The sequence below is a fragment of the Dryobates pubescens genome, chromosome 2, assembly GCF_014839835.1.
Source record: "Dryobates pubescens isolate bDryPub1 chromosome 2, bDryPub1.pri, whole genome shotgun sequence".
Lineage (NCBI taxonomy): Eukaryota > Metazoa > Chordata > Aves > Piciformes > Picidae > Dryobates > Dryobates pubescens.
This window is the reverse complement of record NC_071613.1, coordinates 35,483,148-35,506,608: the sequence shown is the minus strand read 5'-3', so window position 1 is coordinate 35,506,608 and position 23,461 is coordinate 35,483,148. Positions and strand designations below refer to the sequence as shown.

The window sequence follows — 23,461 nt, the reverse complement described above, 5'->3', positions numbered from 1 at the left end:
TGATCTATAAATGAATTATCTGAAACATTGGAAATAATCAAGAGTATATAACTGTTACAGTTTGAAACTAAAATTTAGCTGTATACGGAATTTTCCTGAGGTTTCAGACAGTTCAAGATGGGTGGACTTCTCAGAGTTTACATTATAATAATGATAAGGTCATCTAATTCAATTGGTTGAAAGAATAATAACAACAGATAGGTTAAAATAATTTCACTGGAGTATTGAAAACCCTATATTATGCAGCAGAGTTTTGTGCTCTTACGGTTCTTGGCTGCTGGCTCTTGCTGCTTTGCTTGGGATTCAGGCTGTGCTATCTTCCTTCTGACCTTGCACCTTTTCTATTTGGTTTCTGTAAGAGGTACAAGGGGAAGGGAGAGGCCAAAATTTCCTTATGGCCCTCTTTCCAGGGCTGGGGGGGTGAGGTGGCAAGGGGAACTTGTGTAAGCTGTTAAACTCTGTGTGTGTGTAAATACATTTTGTACAGGTTTATTGCACTTTATACTGTTATATTTAGTGAAAGTTTATGCTTTGCAGTTAGATATTTCTATTGTCTAACCTGATACACACCAAGGTTATTAGCACACAAAGGAGTCACAGAAGGGAAGTGATGAGGGGAGAGGATGACTATTTAGTTTGCCACAGAGTTGAGAAAAGATGTGGTATCTATGCCATACAGGAGGGGTTTTAGTACCCCAATCCAGGCTACCCAACAGCCAGAAAGCAGAACAGACTGAGATGGGAAATACAGCAAACATCTGTGTACGTATACTGTGATACATAACTGTTGTATAATTGCTTAGCTTACATCCCATTACATGAGTATCTGTGCCAAACTCCCTGAACTCCCTCATCAACTCCAGAGAATTCAAAGCCACATTTTCCATCAATCAGCAAACCCCGTGGGCAACCGACCATCTCTCCAGTGCTCTGCCATCACCATGCAGGAATGAAATTAAGCTTAATGGGATAGAAAGAAAGCCCATAAGAAAACATGAACCTGGCATAGCCCATAAGAAAACATGAACCTGGCATCTTAATGGTAAGTTTTCATTTTGGAAGGCAGTCATGGCTTCTACTCTGTGATCCTGGAACTATTTTTCTGCTATACCTAACAAATTCACTTGAGAACAGTCAGTTGAAAATTGCTGGAGGTGTATTCATAGAAGAAAAAATTTAAGAACACCTACGGGGAAAGAGGATTTAGTTCTATTTTTCACTCCCAAGTATTTTCTTAAATTCAGGAAGAAAATAGAAGCCTCAGTTTTGAAAAAGAAAACAAAATAAAAGAATCCAGCCTTGGCCAAAAGAAATAACTAACCAAGAAACCTCCCCATGTTGGGAAAACGAAAATGCTCCCCATGATCTCTCTGTACTAGGAACTGGTTTCTGCTGCAGTCAAAGCAGACTTTTGTGTAGCTGCAGCCCTTACCTCCTCTAATACTTAGAGTCTCAGTCCTATCCTCATTCCTTGATTAATCAGAAAACCACTTGATGTGGACAAAGTATATTATACATCAGTACTAGTTATATGTACATGTGCATTCTTGAGATTGTTATTTTCATTGCATTTTTAAATTTAACTTATCACTAAACAAAAATATAGCTACTAGGCTTAGCATTAGATTAAAAATAGTTTGCTTCCTCTTACTGCTTTGCTAGTTTAATTTCATTAACTACAACCAAGCAATTTCTATTTTACAAAGCTGAAACAAACAAAATTAGTTATGCAGTTCCATAGAAAGAAAAAAAAATATTTTAATGGGACAGGTCACAATGCATCTGCATTACTACTCCAGCTGAGCAAATATATTTAATAGGTTAGAACTACTGGACTGCTACCAAGCTGAATGAATTTCATGATTACTCTGTTCCTGCAGTGTATCTTGTGCAGCAAATGACTGCAGTACAGAGTAGCAATCTTTCTGCTTTCTTTCATTTGATCAGAACAGGGACTCATTATATTGTCAATCTACATGACTAATTCAACATTCATTTTCTTAAGCAATGTCTGAAACATGTTTCCTTTTTCCTTAGCAAATATAATAACACCTTTGCTCAGTTAAAAAAAAAAAGAAAACCAAAACCACACAAACAAAGCAATGTAGGCTATGCAGTGTAAATTATATAATGCTACTGATTCATTTTACAATTGAATTTAAGACAAGCTCTAAGTTATGGGTTTGGAATATTATCACATTTGGAAACAAGAAGTAAAAACTGTTGGAAAACAGATTGACATCAGATTTGCAGAGCTAACAAACCCAAAGACATCCCCATACTCAAAAGGGTACTATATTTATGAGCTTTGTGAACTGCTTAACTCCATTAACAGGATTCTAGAACAATGTACGTCATGTGGTAAGCAGAAGGCCCAGAAACATTAAAGATGTGATGACAAAAGTGCTTATATTTTCAAAACTTTCTGGCAGTTTTAGGATTTTTCTTGTAAACAGATAGAACACTAAGCACTGATTTCATTCTTGAGGTTTTCTGAACTGAGGAATCATATGTGGGGACAACAGGAATATATTTAATACTCCAGATAATGGGGGGAAAAGTCAAATGTAATTAGGGAAACCATAAGAATTGCTGTTTTGCAAGCAAAATGATGTGACTTCTGTGAAGTGATAAACCCCTCAAAAGTGTAGAAGCTTGTAAATACTTTTTTGTACTGCACAGGAAATCCAGATATCATATGAAAGGTAGAAGCTGAATTTCAGCTTTTTCCAATTAAATATTAGACAGAAGTTTTGATAGTATATCCTCGTGCTTTCACTCACTTTGCACTCCATGCATGTATGGGCACATGCTTGTGCAGAAAGCAGGCAGTAACAGCCCCACTGCTCTGATTTAGAAGTGGGGTATCACAAGCTGAGTCAACAAGCCTCGCCTATTTCCTTATTAGTTTTCAACTGAATTTCAACACAATTGGAATTAACAGTTAGCCAAATATCATTTTGGAAAGTTCTCATTAAGTGAACATCCATGAAGCCACCATGCCTCAGCCTTGTATCCAGACATGCATATACCCAATGGCAGTCTTGAGATCCGACAGTGCTCAAACCCTGGCACTTTGTGCCTTAAAGGTAGCATAGTTAATTTATTCTATTGAATATTAGATAAAGTACTTTTCACTGAAATCTATGAATTATTTCTGCTAGTACTCTAAGAAGCAAGCACGTTGAACTAGTTTCACAGATTCACAGATTGCATTGGGTTGAAAGGAACCCTCAGAGATCATCTTGCCCAACTCCCCTGCAGTGAGCAGGGACACCTCCAACTAGATCAGGCTGTCCACAGCCACATCAAGTCTGATCTTGAATGTCTCCAGGGAAGGGGCCTCAAACACATCCCTGGGCAACCTGTTCCAGTATTTCACCACTCTCATTGTAAAGAATTTCCTCCTTATGTGCAATCTACATCTACCTTGCTCCAGTTTGAAGGGCTACAAGCCCTTCTAAACAGTCCTTCCCCAGCCTTCCTGTAGGTCCCCTTCAGATATTGAAATACAGCTATAAGGTCTCCTTGGAGCCTTCTCTGCAGGCTGAACTTCTTTCAGGCTGTCTTCACAGGAGAGGTGGTCTTCCTCTGGACCTGCTCCAGCAGGGCCATATATCTTTTGTGTTGAGGGCCCCAGAGCTGGACACAGTACTCCAGGGGAGGTCTCACCACAGCAGAATCACAGAATAACATCTGTCCACCCACTGGTCACAATTCTTTTGATGCAGCCCAGGATGCCATTTGCCTTCTGGGCTGCAAGTGCACACTGTTGGCTCATGTCCAGCTTTTCATCCACCAGTACTCCCATGTCATTTTCTTAAGGGCTGCTCTCAATTTCATCACACCCCAGCCTGTACTGATATCAAGGATGGCCTTGACTAGGTGCAAGACCTTGCACTTTGCCATATTGAACCTCATGAGATTCTCCTCAGCCCACCCCTCCAGCTTGTCCAGGTCTCTCTTCTTTTGCAGTTGAGGTCTGCATTCCTTGTAGGTTACACATTGTATTCTGGCAGAACTTGTAGGCTAGACTACCTCACCTACAAATGGTACCTGAAGCCTTCCTAAAATCCCAGTATCAGTGCATATCCCTACATTCATCACAGATTTATCCCAAAGCTTCATACTTCTGACACTAGTGTGCAACTCATCATTTAGTAAAAACAGCAGCTGAAGCAAGTGATCCAAAGAGCCAATATTTGAAGAAAGTGGCACAGAGACTTTGCAAAAGTCCCTGATATAGTTATGCTTTACTTTGAACAGACTACAAGAAATAAAACCAAAAATAAAAATAGTAAAACACTCCTTCATTACTACTACTTTGAATTTCCTATTAACTCTTAGCTTAATCTTTGGGTTTGGTCTGAGTCATTTGAGCTGTCTCTGACACAAGTCTCTTATCAAAACGGTCAAAAAGAACCACTTGCTTTTACTACTCCCAGCTACAGTATCAGGAGACCACCTGGTCATTTCCAGCATCTCATCAAAATCCATTCACTAATATGATGTTTAGTTATTGCCTTACTTACCAGAGTGAGCTTTCTTGGTCAGTTCCCATTTACCAACATGCCAACTATAGTCCTGTGATTACATCTCAATTGTTTTACTGAAGCAATTCTAAGACTAAGGCTGAAGGCTGGATTTACTTTCTGCTTGCACTGTTAACCTGTGGAGCAGCCTGGAAGCAGGATGTAGGGTGATCCAGCTGTCAAGTCCACACAATTAATTGCTAAAAATTAGTTAAATCAAGATCACATTAATAGGTGTTACTTCCTGCACCACATCCATCCATTTCTGCCCTTGTGATATTCACATAGCTGATGCTGGACAGACGTAAGGTCCTACTTTCACTGCCAGGAAATATGTAGGGATTTACAGGAAGCCTGAATTCAGATCAATAGCCTCAGTAAACACTAGCATCTATCTAGAGAGTCACATACTTTGTAATTTTAAGCACATCTCAGTCCAGAAAGCATGAATTGAAAGATGATATTGGTAATTATAGGGATAAAATGTTTTGAAGCTGGACTATGTCTAATTCTTAATGTATTTTGCCTTGTCCACATACAAATCTAAGAAATAGTCTTAACCATCCACAAGGCTGTTTTCCATATTTCAACTAAGTAAAAAGTATGTGAAAAACAAAATACTTTAAAAGTATCTCTTGTTTTAATCCTCCAGGGATTTTTCCTTCAGGAAAGCCATCTGGATTAGAAGCATTACATGGAGAAAAACAGACCAGCAGAGCTCTAAAGAGAAGGGAAAATTGCTTACTGTGTAGACTTCAGAATGATGTTATCACAGTTTTACTATCTAAAGCCATTATTTAGCCATATTCACTGTCTTTTCTCACACAAAAGAGAGCAAATTATTCCTATTTCATATCTGGAATTCATCTAAACAGACAGCTAACTACATAAGCCATTCCTTTCCAAAGTGCCAAGCAATCAAGAACTCACATAAATGTCAATATGAAATTCTTGTTACTCTGTTGTACAATACTCTATTTTTCGCCTGGTCACCTAAATATAGACTTAAATACATAAGCTTAGACCTAGCTTATGATATTTCAGCCATAGTCAGTCTGGCTTTAATCACAAGAGGAAAAAGCCTATTGCCAAAACCCAAGCATTTTTCTGCATTTCAGAATCCTACAAAGTATATAACCCTGTAAAATAAAAGTCACTCATGAGACCCCCATAGAAATATTATGTGCAAAGAGATCAAACAAAAAGGGAGAAAACATTTTGAGTAAAACATCATTATTACTATTAAACAGTTAAATTGTACTTGATGTACTGAAGACAGAGCAGTTTTGAATGGAGAAATAATATTTGTAAATAAAATGGAATGTTTACTATTCTCCTGCATTACAAAAAAAATTAAATCCTTATTTCCTAGCACTTTTTATGGTTGTTGTTGATTTGGTTTTAAATTAATTTTTAAAACATTGCTGTTGTTGTTTTATGGGGCATTGTTTGCTTGTCTTCTACTTTTCCCCCAAGAAACCCAGTACTAGCCGTGATCCAAGAATTAGGCATGCAGATGTAAGAGAGGGGGTACTGTATCAGCTACTTTGGTTTCATTCCTGAGCTTGTTTCAACATTTAGCATTCTCTGCTCTCAAGCAGTATGCATTTTTGTGTCTCCCAGCAGAGCTGTTAAATATTATTTAGTGCTGGTTCAGGAATAGTTTGAACATAGACTTCACAGATGGATAGAAACCTGTCTTGAGGGGGAAGTAGATGGCAGGTTTAAGGTCAATGCCCACAAGTGACAGACTCACAGCCAGGCTGTGAAGCAGCTGGGCAGCATGTAGCCTAGAGTCAAAACCACCAGATGTACTGTCTAAAAGATATCAGAATTTCTTTTACCAGGCTGCAGCTCTACAACTCCCATAATCTGCAAGAATCCTTGGGATCAGCATTACATATAGCAATTATTTGTCCAAAAAGCTTCAAACAAAATGCGCAAACAGGCTGCCCAGGGGGGTTGTGGAGTCTGCCTCCCTGGAGATATTCAAAAACTGCCTGGATGAGTTCCTGTGTAATCTGCTCTAGGTGAGCGTGCTCTAGCAGGGGGGGTTGGACTAGATGATCCTTCCAGATGCCTTCCAGCCCCTAACATTCTGTAATTCTGTGACACTAAGTTGTTGCTCATTTTCAGCTTGTTGTAGTGATAACCTAAAAAAAAAGGGGTTGTTAGCAAGCCAATGGGGACAATGGGTTTTTCTATGCTGGACTGAAGTTTGTGTCAAACAAAACGGTAACACCACTGCTACTAGTAGTGGGGGGCGGGGTGGGGGGAAATTTCCAAAATAACCCCCTAAAAATATTACTTAAAAAAAAAAAATAAATCTTCAACCTTAAAAGATATGTGAAGTCATCTGAATTTTTTTCTAACCTAATTCCACATGTATATCAATAAAACTGTAAACTCCTAGCTCCCGCTGATAAATATGACAACGCTTTCACTTCAAAGCAGATATAGTCCTCATACTTAGTGATGCAAGACTGTGTCTACATCAACATTTCTAAATTTTCTACTTATAATTCTATTAATAGCAATATTTTGTAACGCAGCAGATTTTAAGTACATTTGATGTATCTTCCTTTTCTCTCACTCTATATATGGCTTATCCATACTTGTTAAAAGCAAAATAAATTTAATCAGGTGTCAAATAGGAATGTATTTTTAATGATTCATGTACCCTGATTGCATTCAAAATTATGAAAAAGAAGCAAACCAAGTTTTGGGTTGACTGAAGTCCAATATGGCAGCTGATTTAACAAGACAATTTATAAATTGGTCTTGCATTTCTTGTCAGTATTGACTAACAATCCTCTATGATACAATTTAAATGTTTTAATTAGTATTAATCAATCTGAAGATGTGTCCCTCCATGACATTGACTTTTATGGAAGAAAAATACTCTATGCATTTCAGATTATTTTTTCCTCCATCTATAAACTGTTCCTAAAGGACACTCAAGACAGAACTGAGCTGTTTGCTTTACAACTGTTAATTCAGAAGTTAAATATTTAATATTTACCCTATTAACATGTTATTCCAATTTGTGAATGTATTCAGCTTATTCTAAAAATATCTGCACAATAAAATAAACAATGCTTATTTTGTTTGCTCTGTAGCTTAGAATCATAGCATCACTGGATTGGAAGGGACTTTTAAAGGTCATTTAGTCCAATCCCCCTGCAGTAAGCAAGGTCATCCCCAACTAAATCGGGTTGCTCAGAGCCCTATCAAGCCTGACCATGAATGTCTCCAGGGATGGAGTCCTCACCACCTCACTGGGCATCCTGCTCCAGTGTTGCACCACCCTCATAGTAAAGAGCTTCTAATGTCCAATCTAAATCTACCTTCCTCTAGTTTAAAACCATTGCCCCTTGTCCTGTTGCTCTATACCTTTGTAAATAGTTTCTTTGAAGCATTCTTATAGGTCCCCTTCAGGTAGGCTGCTATAAGCCTTCTCCACGTTGGACAACTCCAGCTCTCTCAACTTGACTTTCTAGGAGAGGTGCTGCAGCCCTCAGATCAGTTTTGTGGCCCTCCTCTGGAGCCTCTTCACCAGTTCTATGTCCTTCCTGTATTAAGGACCCCAGTGCTGGACACAGTACTCCAGGTAAGGTCTCGTCAGAGCAGAGTAGAGTGACAGAATCACCTCTCTCTATCTGTTCACCATGCCTCTTTTAACACAGCCTGGGATGCAATCAGCCTTCTGGGCTGCAAGTGTACATTGTTGGCTCATGTCCAGGTGTTTGACAATCAGTACCCCCAAGTCATTTTCTGCAGGGCTCTTCTCTACCACATCATCCCCTAGCTTGTAATGACAATGAGGATGGTTTTGACCCTGGCGCGGGTCCTTGCACTTGGCCTTGTTGAACCATTCATGTGAACCCACTTCTCCAGCTTGTCTGGATCCCTCTGGATGACATCTCACCTGTCTGGTGCATTGACTGCACCACTCATCTTGGAGCCATCTGCAAACTTGCTGAGGGTGCATTTGATTGCACTGTCCACATCACTGATGAAGATATTAAACAGCACTGGTCCCAGTATGGACCCCCCAGGGACACCACTTGTCACCTGTCCCCACCTGGACATTGAACCATTGACTACTACTACCCTCTGGATGTGACCATCCAGCCAATTCCTTATCCACTGAACAGTCCACCCATTGAAGACAATGCATTAATTAATGGTAAGATACACTCCTGGATCAGGGGACACAATCACCTCAGTTGTTATAAAGAGCTGACTGTGGTCCAATTTTCACTTGGTTTATTAGCAGTATCTCAGTTTGGAGTTAGGTCCCATGTGAGGTCATAGGTCATATCCTGTTTTAAGGACAAGACTATTTGCAGACACAGGGTGTCTCAATGCCAGTTAGTCTTGGCATAGAGCCAAAACAACTAAGAAAAAAAATTTTGTAATACCTCACTCATTTGCCTTGGAGATATAGTATTTAATTAATCCAGAGTAGTAGATTTATGATAACTTTTATTTTGAGACAACATGAACTCCCAAAAACATAGTTAAAGGTCATCATTTCTGGTCTATCTCTCCCAGTGTGAGTGTAATAAAAATAAGTTGAGCTAATGGCAAAAATATTGGGATCTAAGGATTCTAGATTATATTTGGATCATGTAGCTAATGTTTAAGAAAAAAAACTAAGACAAAACAATTGTTGGATGACCTTTTTTTTTTTCAATTAAGCATTGCTAAAGCAGCCAGCATGGTGCTTTAGAAAGTGCTCTGTGTGTCACTACCCTAGGTGAAACACTACAGGTGTGTTAGTACACTAGGTGATATATACATATGGCATTATTTAAGACTTCATTTGAAAAAATAAATTTATCAGATTTTGTTTCTCAGCTGAGAAAAACACTGAACATTGACATAAAACAGTGAAGAGGCCATGAAAGGGCCACAGAATCATACAATCAGTAAGGTTGGAAAAGACCTCAAAGATCATCAAGTCTAACCTGTCACCCAAGACCTCATGACTACTAAACCATGGCACCAAGTGTCATGTCCAATCCCCCCTTGAACACCTCCAGGGATGGTGACTCCACCACCTCCTTGGGAAGCCCATTCCAATGGCTAACAATTCTCTCTACAAAAACTTTCTCCTCACCTCGAGCCTAAACTTCCCCATGGTACACTCACTTTATTTGATCAGCTTTTGTAGTGTCCTACTTCTTTCTACTAAACTATCAATTTTAAAAACTTTTTAATCATATGTATGGTATTCTCCTGATGATATTTAAAAGTTGATCAGATTTGCCACATACCCTTTTTCTACCCCTTTTTATTCACACACTAGCTGTGACTAACCAGCAAAGCCTACTTAATCTAAAAGAAACACTAAGAATTTAAATAAGTTTTTAGGAAACACATTCTGTTCTTTCTAGATATCTTTGAAGTGTTGCAGAATGCATATATCAGAGAATAAATGTCATGAGGGGATGTTTATATACTTCAAGAAAATCAAGAGGTCTGTGTTGAACCCTATATAATTTATGATATACTTTGCTTTATGTCTGTTGTACCTCAGCTATCTATTTCAAGCTACAGGTAGCTTTAGATTAGATATTAGGAAGTGAGGGTGGTGAGACACTGGAACAAGTTGCCCAGGGAGGTGGTGGAAGCCCCATCCCTGGATGTTTTTAAGGCCAGGCTGGATGTGGCTCTGGGCAACTTGATTTAGTGGAGGGTGTCCCTGCCCATGGTAGGGATGTTGAAACTAGCTGATCCTTGGGGGTCCCTTCCAACCCTAACAATTCTGTGGTTCTTTTTTGTAGACTCATAGAAAGATCAGATTGGAAACAATAATCAGAGGCCATCTAGTTCATCTTCCTGACTAAGGAAAGATGGCTATACCTATTTCCCAGCAGGTGTTTCATCTAACCTCTTCTACATACTTTCATGACAAATTTACAGATTCCTTTGACACTCTATTGCAGCTCTTCACTATCCTCTCCATCAGAAAGTTTCTCCCTGTATCCCATTTGGATGAGTCCATTTCTTCTGACTTCACTCCTGTCCCACCCACTATGGATGTAAGTAACAGAATAAAGCTTCAGTATTCATCTTCTAATGATTCACAAGCCTCTTCCCTTCTTTTTCTTCTATAAACCTACTCCAGGATTCTTGAAAAGCTGCTGAAAGAGCCCTGCTGAGACATTCCTAGCAGCACCTATAATCTGCTTCAGAAACAATTTCCTTTTGGCAAATAAATTCAACAATAATTTGAAACAAAATGGTTAGTCACTTTAAATCATTAAAGAAAATGAAAGATCTTACTCTGAATGAAATACCATTAAAGAGTAAGCAGAAAATGGAGTCCATGGAGGGATGAGAGGATGGAAGCATTGCAGGCTTCCATCTGGAACACAGACAAGTCATTGACTTAAAATGCACTTAAATAACCAAGCATTTGAAAGCTTACTTCAGATGCATTACTTTAGTTAAAAAGTACTGCAGCTGCTCCTTAGTTTAGTCATCTTTGACCAATGCCACTATTAAATAAAGCCTATCTGAGCAACACAAGCCTCTACATTTATTCCTAAATTTTCCTTTCTGACCTTGACAGGACTGGGGGGTTGGTTTGTTTTTGTATTGTTTCAACAGAAGTATGACCTTCAGTGTTTTGAATTGAATTGTATCGTGAAGTAATTTATAAAACTCAATGTTGCAAGCAAATTAGAGGATATAGTTAAAGAGTAGGAGAAAGAAGAAAAAGGTTGATCTGTGTGTTTACAAGGTACTGAAAAAAATTACCAAGATAGAGGGCATGAGATGGGAGAAAGCTTGAAAGCACAAACTGAGCTGGATGTTTCTGAAACTAAAAATAGAAGGGTTATGTCTTTTTCTTTTTCTCAGAGACTTGTGGGGGGAAAAAAAAGAAGGAAATGAATAAAAGGAAGGATGGAATCACTTTAAAATAGAGCACTGAGAAGATGGTCAGATACGCACTGGATACCACTGAGACCAAAAGCAATGGGAACTTGCATTCAGAAAAAGCAACGTAATGAGAATTTCCTGGCACAAAAAGGAAGAAGGGAGAGAGAGAGAGAGTTTCTGGGGCTGATAAATGCAAACAATAAATGGTGTGGTGGCTGAAACAGATATGTGTTTCTTCAATATACTTAATAATTCAGGGCAGTGTGCTACCCAGAATTTTCAGAATTTTTGTCAGAGCACATAATAAGATCTTTAAAAGGGGCCTGGAACCACACACACTGGTGGAAATGGAAGAGACACAATAATCAGTGAATACAGGAAGCCTGAACATGCTTGACACCCATGTGTTCACTAAGACATCACAATGTGTTTTTAAATATTGCTCATATTGAATAAAAACTCCACCATGGGATGGACAATGATTTCCAAGTCTACATTTGTCATTTAACTAAGAACTTAATTCATGCCAAACTTCCAGTTGTTTCTGTCCAACTTTTATATGTTTTCCTGCATAGAAATTCTACAAAGAATAGACCTGTAAGTAGGAAAATGGAAGTAACATATGCTAGAAACACTGAACTTTGGGAAAAAGAATTGGCAAACTTGCATGATTCTCCCCATCTCCCTAAAATATTAGGCTTAGCATGAAACAACAGTTGTAGCTTTTAATATATAACATTTACCCAAATGCGGTTTTATTTTTCCATTTTAGAGTATTTCAACTTCATGATTTTATTATTTATTTTTTTGCTTTGAGCTATTTGAGCTTGTAAGTGCTCTAAAACACTATGCTAAGAATAGCATAGTGGTATTTCTTATCCATTTTTTCTTTCTGATGGAATAACACCATTTTTCTTAGTTTACAAGTGTGAATATATATTGTTCAATTCTTAATTTTGTTTGTTTCCTGAATTATTAGTTTTGGCATCAACAGAAAACCTACAGGTCAAATACAGGTTTCTTGTGAAATTCCACTACTTCCTCCTATATAATCAGCTGTCTTCATGGAAGAAACAGAAGGTAGAATGTGTTCCTGTTATTGGAAGGAAATCTCTTCATGACACTTAGCCCAAAAGACCCAAAATGTTTGCCACAGGTGGGTTGGCACTGGAGATTAGAAAAGTAATAAAATGGAAGACATTAATTCGGATGAATATAATTCTAAACACACCCCCACACAACTTAGAGCAAGATTTCTGCCATTTTTCAAGAGAAATTTGCAAGGAAGTGACTGCTTCTGAGTTCTGCCAGGAATGTCTCATAACCAAGAGCAGGAAAACTTTCACATTTCTTTAAGTTCTTCAATTTAAGGTAGCCAAAAGAAATAGAAAAGAATTATTCAAATACTCTTTAAAGGACAAAAATCTAATGCTAAACTTTGTGGGTTTGTCCCCTGAATAAGTCTGTTTCTGTCATTATGTACACAAAATGTTACAGTAGAATGCACATGTTGGAAGGATATGTTGTAATATGGATGCCAGCAGCGATGCCATCCTTATATGACAACAAGCAACTGTACATTAAAGTGGACATTGTGTTAGTACATTGAAGAGAAGAGTCATATTCAGGGATATTCTGAAGGTTTTCTAGTTCAAGGTCACCTTAATTTTAAGAATGGAATAATCTGTCATTTATTCCCAACTTTCTCAATTGTCCTTCAACTTCCCAACTATCTCAATTGTTGACATTTATGACTTCTGAAACTTCAAAAGGAAGTTTAGATTACAATATGACAATTTCAATGTAGATTTCGACAATCACTAACAAACTACTCTTGCCCCAGATATGAAGTATTGTTTCAAACAGCTGATAGGATGTACAATTCCACGATATACGTACGTCTGTATGATTTTCCTGTAAGTCATTATAGGCAGACTTCTAAAATTACTTATTTCTTGCACAAGTTACTCTGCAAATTGCTCTTCTTGTCCCAGAATTTCCCTAGAATTTTACTGGTTATAGTATGCCTTATGTAATAAAAGCTTGGCATTCCTTGAGGCAAGCTAAAGCTTCCCCCCCCCAATCACTGATATTTTCTTAAAATTAATGAAAACTTTCTGTGACTACCTGGAAAACTGAGGACAATCAGTCTAAGTCTCTAACTTGTTTCCTCTGTCTAAATTCTTCAGCAAATATTCAAGATCACACAAAGCAGGCTCAACAGAACAAACTACTAGGGTGTCAGTCTAGACAGCGATCATCCTGTTACTGTTTCACATTAGATTCTTAGGGAAATTTTTAGCACAGTATTTATTCCTTTGTACTTTATATTAATAATGATTAAGCCTGAAAAACACAACAGAAAAGTGGGTGCTCCTCAAATGTGCAACACTAATATCAGCCAGTATAGCTCAGGAGTTTGACACCATAAGCACAAAACAAACATTTCTGAAATAAACACAATTGAACAGATTTTCAATAGTGATAGAAAACAATCAACTTTTAACTACTGCAGAATGAGCAATATCAACTTTTTCAGAGGAGGAATGAAGGGTGGGGGGATGTTGAACAGACAGCCTAAATCCCAGGTGAATTAGTTCATTGGGAGTCTTTTAAGCACCTACCTCAGACAAGCAGCAGAGCAGAAACCCATTTTAGAAAGGATGTTGAAAGAGCTTGATGTCGACCTGGAAAATTTCTTGTGCTGTTTAAAAAGCAAGACGGTTCAGATTATGAACCGAGTTAGATCTACCGCATTACAGTCAGCCCTAACAAGTATGAAAGTAAGAGCTTCTAGCAGCATACCTGATCAGAAACACTAAGGGCAAGAGAGAGGGGGGGGGAAAAAAAAAAACAACAAAAGAGGAGGAGGCCCCTTCTTCCTTTGGTAATTCTCAAATATTTGTTTGAATCATTTAGTCTTAAAGCAGACCTTCTCTGTGGGAAGGAAAAATGCACACTCCTGCAATGCTAGGATTTTAACTACACCATTACTCGCTTTAGCCCTTAATATGTTTTTCATGTGAAGGAACAATATGACCTCTGTTAACTCCTTGACAGTTCAAAGGCAAAATCTTGAATAATAATTTAACACCTTCCCCTCCACACACACAACAAACTGGCAAACACCCAAAAACAGAAGACCAGTGAAATCCATCTTGTTACAAAATGCTGTGCTGCCAGAAAGACCTCACTGCAGTTTTTAAACGATTTTTAAAAACACTGGAACTGAATTTTCTTCTTGTTTATATGCTTAACAATAACTACAAAGCAAGCATTCAGAAATTATGACAAAAGAGAAAAAAAAAAAAAGGGGGGGGGAACATCCCCTTGCAGAGAGATCACATAAATGAAGTAAGGTCCTGCTGGCTTACCTGATAAAACATGAATTTCAAATGCATTATGAAGAAAACGAAATAAACCCCCCAAGAGATAGTGACGATGAAACACTTGAAATGCTCTCTAATGAATTTGTTCAGATTCCCGGCTCCAAAAGATTACCAAGTATTGATAAATTGCTGCATTCTCATTGGGAGGGAAAAAAAAAAAAAAAAAAAAAAAGACCTCTGCAGTATCCAGTATCCTCTCTGCTTCTTTCTCGGCTCCTTGTTCTGAGGCTCATTCTATGATACCTAATACAAATCGGCAAATAGCTGGGGGAAAAAAAGAATTAAAAAAAAAAAAAAAGGAAAGAAGAAATAAGGGTGGATGAGAGAAAGAGGAAGAGAGACAGTGAGAGGGTGAAGAAAGAAAGAAGGGGGGAAAAGGAAGACTAAGAAGCCATGGCCTTGAGGGACAGCCCCATCTACTGGCAAACGAAATGAACCGGCTGTAAAATATTTTCTGACTTAAACGAGCCTGGAAATCTACATCCCCGTTTTCCTTCAGCAAGGAACAAAGGGCACGGGCTGAGATGAGGCGTAGGTTTCTTTAGCTAACGTCAAACCAGTAAGTTTTCATTAATTTTCATTCACTTTAAATTTTCACTGAAATGTGAGAAGGAAATAGTTTGGGTAAGGGTGGTCCATTGTGAAAGTGCCAGAAATATTTCCAGGTCAGCCTCCAGCATGCCGCAACTAAGTGCTACCCATCCTCTGTCTCATTTTACATCTCCCCACTAAGTAGTCGTGGTGGATTCAACATCTTTAGCCATGGGGTCAATCACAGAAAGAAAAAAGGTGCCTGTGCCAGAATCATATGACATTGGCATTGCCAATCACACAGCCTGGTACATGACTGCCACGTCAGATCTATACATTCCCGTGCATTCAGATGACAGCTGCTCAGCCAAATCTGGGACCTAGACAAAAAAGTCTCCTTTTTAAAATTCAGACTGCTAAGTAACAGTAAGTGCTAACACAACAAACTGCAGCTGCATTGGATCAACCTCCATTGCAGTAAACCAGACAGCATTAAACACTGCTCATTTTGCTTTCTTGACACCAAAAATAAAAAATAATAATAGTAAAAAAAATAAAAAAAAAGAAATGTGGAACTTCTGAAACCCTTAATTGTAGCCATGTGGGAGAGAGGTGCTGCAGGATGGAAGGAAAGGAAGGGGCAGTGACTAGGAAGGGGAAAGGAAGGGGAGAAGAAGGGCCAAAATAACACCATATCACTTTTGTTGCATAATAAAATTTTGGCATGTAAAGACAGAATGAAATAAACCTAATTAATACCTTATGCAATAATGCTGTCATCTATGAAATAATGGGCACTTGACACATTAACCTCTGATTCAGTGACTCCAGGCAGCTATAATGAATATGATCCCCTAAAGTCAATTGCAGTATTTTTCTGATATGTTCTTTGAAAATACTTTTGTATCATGAGGTTTTGGTTGCTTAAATTTTGCTTGAATGCAAGCTTTGAGAAGCTGAATTTCTCCCCTGCCTGTTGGCAGCCTGACATCCTTGACCCTTCACAACAAGTGCCTGGAATCTCTTAGTATAATACTTAATTTTCAAGCATTTGTCAATACAGAATGTTATGAACAATTGTTCTGAGAGTGACATCTAATCTCATATATTTTAAAATAGTTTATCTTTGAATGTTAGTGATTAAAAGCAATGTACAGCTTTATGACACCAAATATTTAGTTAAAGCACCCCATGATATATCAAAATACCAATATTCAAATGCAGAGTTACAAAGGGCAAGACAGAGCTAGATATAAGCACACAACTTTTGTCCATTGAATGTGCCTGAGCACTAATTTAGAAAGGCTGAACATGATTTTATATTTCACTGCTGCTGGGATCACCAGTTTTAAAAGGAGCACTACTGGTAGGCTGCTGAATAGGTTAGGCAGGTATGTACTACCCAAATGGAGTTAAATTCTATGACCTTGAGGTAGATAAACCATTATCTTATTATTACCAGCTGGTAACACGCTGATTCTTGTTTAGGTGTAATTGTAAAATCTGAGTTGCATTTTTTCATGCATTTGTAAATTTCTTTGGGGTCATGAAGAGCATATGCAGGTGACAAAATACTTTGTAGTGCTAGTAACACCCTTGCTTCAGGATCCTCCTTAAATATGTTCAGATACAATTGCTGATGCCGGTTTATCATTCCCAGAAGTCTTTCTGTTCATGGACGATGTTTCCGGAAATGATTCATTTCCTGGTGTTTATAAATACAGATTTATCGCCAGATTAAAAGGCAGGTTATTTACTCCTCTACTTGAGGTTTTAATATGAGTTCCTCCAGTCTTCACTGGAGTGTGGACATGCTTGATATTTTAGAGGCATAACTCCTTTAAAATGCTGCATTTCAAAATCAGATAAACACTAAAATGTAAAACAGTAAACTAGGAATCTGGTTAGCTTAAACAGTAAACAGTAGTAAAAATCTTTGAAATACCTCAAGTGCCTACAATTTTAGTCCATTGAAGACATGAAGTTTCCCTCCAGGTTAAACTTAATGCATTATGAAAGCACAGAGTTTGAAAAAGTCCTAAAAGGTCCTTGTTTAAGCATCAGTAGAGGTTCAGCATAAGATGCTTAATATGATTTTAAGAAATCCCTAAGTATCATTAACAAAATACAGCATTTCTGGTGGCTCAGATTTCACTGGTAACACTGCTCAACCAGCTGCTCAAGTTTAGCTCCAGCAGCTTAGAGTGTCAGGAAAATTGATAGGCTTTGCAGTTATCTTAACAAGCTACTTCAGTGGCTTCTTGAAGCAAATTGTCACCTGACACAAGTTTTGAGAGAGGAGTCTAGGGAAGCTGTTGCATTTACTTTGGAAATTTTTGACCACTTCTTCCAGCAAATATGGTGATAACTTTATTCTGAGTGCCCAAGAAGCAATCATCTTAATGGGCATGGACTGAAGCAACCATCTCAAAGCTCCATGCCCTGGTCAGCAAGGATATAGTTGCCAGGCAAACTCCCATTGCAGCCTGGAGCTTGCAAGCTTGCAGATTTCAGATTCTGCAAACCTGGTAACTTTGCGTTAATGGAGATTCATGGTTTACTTCCCCTCAGACAAATTTCCACCAGTCTTACTCTTGGCTCTGTCTCAGGAATACTGTTCAAATTTTTAATAGCACTGGTGAAAAACAGCCCAGGAAGTTCTCAGCTTAAGTGCTGCAAAATGCCCACTCTTAGTGATTACCAGGCACTGGGAGATTCGGGTTCTCTACAATCCAGAGAAACCCTTAAAATTAACCTTAGAATCTTAGATGTTCAGCCATGGTAGTAAACCATGAAAACAACAATACAGAAGAGTGTGTTCCACATACACAATGAATAGAATGTCTTTATATACACATATATATATATATAAAATGAGAATGTCTGAGGTACATTTTACTTACTAGAACATTCAGAAATCTCCCTTAGATTCTTTACAGTATATTTTTCTAGTGTACAAGGAATGAGGACAATGAATTGCAGTGGATATAAAAAGCAGGTAGTAGGGTGATTCATCTTACATAAATGGACTGAGCTGGTCAAGCTCCTCCATTGATAAGCAGCTGAACACAATAATCCAAGGGGCTTTTTATCTTCTATGTAAAATTGTGAAGCAATTGTACTGCAGTCACAGAAGAACTATACAAGCAGTTAAGGAAGGAAAAACAAGCAGTGAAGGATGGGAACTTGAAAAATTACATTAACTGTAGCAACACAGAATAGAAGATTGCATCCATCCAGGTTCAAGGAAAAGTGTGGGAAAATCTCTGAATAAAAAGTATAGTAACTTTTTACACTAGTAACAGAGCACATCTGCCAACTTCTGATGAGGTATATTCAGAACAGATATAGCCTATTTCTACAGCAACAGAGTTTTGTTACATTTGGATTTGTTTGTTGGTTGGTTAGTTTTGTTTTGGTTCACTAGATGCAAAGAAAAGTTGGCAGTTCTGGACAGCAAATAATTCTTTGTGAGCCCAAACTTAACTGGAAAGCTTGTTAATTATACTATGACAGCCTTACATTAGATCTTACATGAGATAAATTAAAACAGATGCATGTGGTTTTTATTTTTAAATTTAGCAGTAACAGTATATGATTGGCATCACAAGATGTATTTCAACGAGTTAATTAAAATGGACAGATAAAATTTGAGATATAAATATCTTTATGGAAGCTAACAGTTTAATGTATGCTCTTACACTTTGTTTACATTTTATTCTAGAATAACTCAATTGACATACTTTCATATTTTTTCCATGCTCCTCTAGTCTTAAGGACATTTCCATGGCTATGAAGAGAAGAGAGCATAGACACTCACTTCCAGGACAGAAAATTCTAGTACTTTTAGGAAAAGTGAAGAAAAAAAAATTGTTAACTCAAGCTGCTTATTATGATATAAGGCATAATACAGAATAGTTAAGCAAGCTACTGAGGTAGCCATGTATTAGACAACTCCAGTAAACCACAGAAATACACCAGGAAGAGGCATTGACCACTACTGGTCCATATCCTGTATTATTGTGAGCCAGAGTGATATAGTATCAGAGCCAAAGTGATATAGTATCAGAGTACAGCATGTATCAGAGTACAGCATATATCAGAATACAGCATATAAATACATGTATGAAACATTATTTTCTAACACTTTGTATCCCACTGAAGCTTCTGGACCTCACTATGCTAATAAGTACGGTTCATGTCCTGCTCTGAACCATGACGCAAACAATAAAAATAACGCTTCCAGAAAACCACCATATATTTAAAGATGATCAGTCTTTTTCATTTCCTCCTAATTGAATAGACAGGTTATTAATCCTCCTTCAGCCTGTAAGAAAATACCTTAAAGCACCCACACTTGAAATGGGACAGAACATAGCGTACTCACATATAATAGCATAACTATTTCAGAACACTTCAGGTAGAAAGAAACAAAGACTCCGAAGTACATCATTACGATAATGTATGGTGCCTAGCAGTTTTGTTCTAACTTCCTATACTATGCTATTAAGTTTGTTTGCCAGTCATAGTTCTGCATTTTGAAGCAAAAAAAATGATATCTGTTAAATGTTACACAATGTAATATACTGCATTGCAACAGGGGTGCTTTCAAATTAGCAAAAATGAGTTACATTTTCCCGAACCAAACTTCTTTCACAATGTAATTCACAGTATTGGTATTTCACACTACAACCTACACTCCTGCCATAAAAAAACAAAACAAAACAAAAAAACCCACACCCAAAACAAAACAAAAAAAAAAAACAGTAAATATCTGATGAAGAGACAACTGACTGCTTGGCTGCTCTTTTCCAGAGGAATAGAGTATTTAAAACTTATAAGAAAATGGTGAAACACTTCACCTCACAAACAAGTGTGGAAATTAAATTCTATCAGTTGCTTCTAGAACAAAGAACCACTAATTTCCAGTAAGAAAAAAAAAAAAAAAGTACAATTAAAGAACTTCCAATCGTTCCATAAAAATCAGCTTCAATCTGGTATTAATACATAATCATATATTAATATTTAATCATATTTCGATTTAAGAGAGTGACCTTAGTATGTATTCTTAGAGTGAACAATCATCTACTAGACAGGAAAATTTTGTAAATGCCATGTTGTCAACAGACAGTAATTGTACAACTTTAATTTTCTGCTTTGATATTCATTAACATAATTCAATACAAAGATCACTATTTCTATGCTTATATATTAAATTAAACCTTGGTAGTTAGCTGGTAAGTATAACATTGATACAATGCTGACCAAAGTTTCTTTTAGATATTTTTACTGTATATTCTCCTATATCAGGAAATTCATCACTGCATCTTACATTTGTATTGTTTAATTATTACAAACTCCCATCAAAGTATAAGGAAAGGGGAAAGTTGCTGTCCAAGGTATTGTACAGAAACATGGGTTTTCTAATTAATGTCTCAAATGCATTAAAAATATTGTCAACTTTATCATCTAGTAATTGTCCCTGGCAAGCATGCAAGCCTTGTTGAAATTCCCTACATGATGCTGCAGTATCAGTGTTATGATGTTACTTTCCAGGGCCTCTTCTACTGCATTCCAGTATAATCAGGTGTTCCAGCACCTGACAATACTATGTATGTAGCATTTGTTTAAGGACAAACATACTCTGTTTTGTTACAGACTGGTTCTCGTCAGGGTATCAGAAGAAAAAAGAAAAAAGAATTAATTGAATTTTGCATGGTTTGTGAAAAAAGATACCCTCTAATTTAAATCAAGCTAACATGTACTGTTCTATCATTCTGCAGAACAGTCTCTAGATGTAATCTTATCTGCAGTATTCACTGTATGTATATCCTAAGCACATAGATCTATGCAGTAAGGCAATAAACAGCATCCTGGATTTAACTGCTGCTTCAAAAATTAACCAAACATTGCAAGAAAATAAACATTTCTCTCCCCTCCTCCACTCCCCCCCCCCACCTTGTTTTGTTTAATAAAGTAAGCATATCTGTAATTTGCAAGGCTAAAACAATGCAACAGCCAGGAACTGCAGTAAACCTCTCAGAGCTAATAGCTATATTCAGTAATGCTTTCCTACACCACCTTCAAGCAAATGGATTTCATTCACTGCTTAATCAGTCAAATTAGCAACAAATCCCATATAGTTAAACAAACCCAATTTATGATTCATTTATTCTTAATGTGTCTTAAAGCTGAGATGCCTAGAAGAACTACTACTCTGTTAATTCAATCATGCTGACAGAGCTGGTTTCACCTAGCAAATTCTCTCCGCAATTCACAGCATGGCTGACAGCTATCTGCACAGAAAAAAAGCACAGTAACCATTTAAATGATGCAAAAACATTTACCCAAGAAGATGTAGCAAATAGCAGGATCCAGCTTCCAGACCCCATGAAGCTGAGGGAGCAATCCACTAGCTTGCTCAGGCCAGCAGAGTCTCTCCTACACTTGACCTAGACTGCCTTACATAATGAGGAATCAGTGCTGTATCCTGTGTGGAGGAGCAAGCTGAATGTCATCACTGGCAGAAATAGGCAGAACTGGCAGCAGGCAGGCTGGTAGTTAGCATGGAGATCACGAAGTCCTCTTTCCCTGAGTGTTCTGGGAGAAAACACAGGAACAGCTCAGAAATGCTGGTGTCATTCCTCCCCTGGAAGGAATGACCGGAAGGAGCGAGGGTGTTACAAATGTGAGGCAGAGAGCAAGTGCTAAAACTGCAGCTGCACCTGCTATCAAGGTAACAGTGCTCCCGTCACACTCTGTTTAGAGGACTGCATAGCTACAGCTAATAGGAGAGCAACAGCATTGCAAAGTAAGGAAGAAGAGACACAGACTGCGGCCGCATGCATTTGTCTGTACATTACACATTGTGGTGAGTAGAAGAAAAGCAATGGTATAAGAAAAAATACAGAGATTACCTTAAATAAATCTTACTGCATGCAAATTGGTTCTTGGGAAAATAATGATTTGTTACCTGTTTTACTTGGTGCTACAGACATTAAAGTGCTTGTTTTACATAGATTTTGATATTTTCAAGAAAATTATGGGTAAGATACGTTCCTGATTGTGAAGACATTTACAGTAGTTTCTTAGCCTTTTTTGTTTTGGTTTGGTTTGGGTTTTGTTGTTGTTTTTGAGAAGCTTTGGCTATTTCTTAGTTTATTATTGTTTGGATCATATCAGCAGCTCCTTTCTGGAGGGCACATGAGGAGAAACAAGTATCCAAGCTCAGCCAGCAGATAGAAACCTACACAAAAAGCAGCTTTATATTAATTAAAATCACTGCCTATAACTTGTATTCAGTTTTTTCTTTCATTTGCCTACTTCAATAGTAAAGAGCCTTGAATACAGACAATTATTCTTGAATTAATATTTTGAGTGGTATGTTTCAAAAGAATGCAAAGTTTTCATTAAGATGGGGCATCTTAAGTTTTGTGGATATATTTGATTGCCTTGATCAGGCATGATCAAGAAAAAATGAAAGTGGACACAAATTCCCAATGTCAGAGATCGATATTACCTGATAAAAAAATATAGTAACTGAGAAATAAAGTATCATTTAATAATATTTAATGCTCTGTTGTATGAAAGTACTGCTATATTTGATGGTCCTTCTTGTTTAAATTAAAGTGGCTTGGGTGAGTGACTGAAATAATGGACATAATTTTCAATACAGCTCTGAAAACTTGCCAGGTTAAAATCCTGGGCTGCATAAAATACAAGAGACATACACACAGAAAAAGAACTCAGCAAAAACGTTGTAGCGACATCAGAAGACAGGACATTACATTCACTGAAAGTTTTGATATCAGTGTAGAACACTGACTGGATTTTATGGAGTCGTGCACAGGGACTACTACACTTAGTTATGCTTTTAGCAGGGTGAACATGATTTGAGCTCTGATCTCAAATGGGAGAATCAAGGCGAAGGTGAAAGACATAAAAACCATCCTTTTTGTTTGTTTACAAAATCTAGTAAAATTACTGTTTCTCTTTTATAAGAAGGTATACACAACTTTTCTAACATATTTGAACAGGCTAAAAAAATGTGCTCAGGTTTCACTGGTTTTTGAAGTATATGTTTTCCTAGTCCCTTTTTGAAAAGGTACATCACCA

At 37.6% G+C, this 23,461-nt stretch overlaps 1 protein-coding gene across 7 annotated transcripts in view; it reads right to left on the bottom strand.

Annotated features, from left to right (window-relative positions):
* LOC104309259 (sodium channel protein type 1 subunit alpha) overlaps nucleotides 1-22,184 on the bottom strand; it is a 94,934-nt gene extending 72,750 nt beyond the window's left edge. For 5 of the 7 annotated variants that reach the window (XM_054174890.1, XM_054174922.1, XM_054174882.1 and 2 more), the window contains exons 1-2: nucleotides 21,694-22,184; nucleotides 14,051-14,130 (exon numbers count right to left, since the gene is read on the bottom strand). The gene's annotated coding sequence lies outside the window, so the exon portion shown is untranslated. Of the gene's footprint in view, nucleotides 1-14,050; nucleotides 14,131-14,800; nucleotides 14,841-21,693 lie in introns of those variants that run through there. The other 2 variants (XM_054174906.1, XM_054174899.1) reach the window with 2 other exon arrangements.
* Between the last annotated feature and the right edge of the window lie 1,277 nt (nucleotides 22,185-23,461).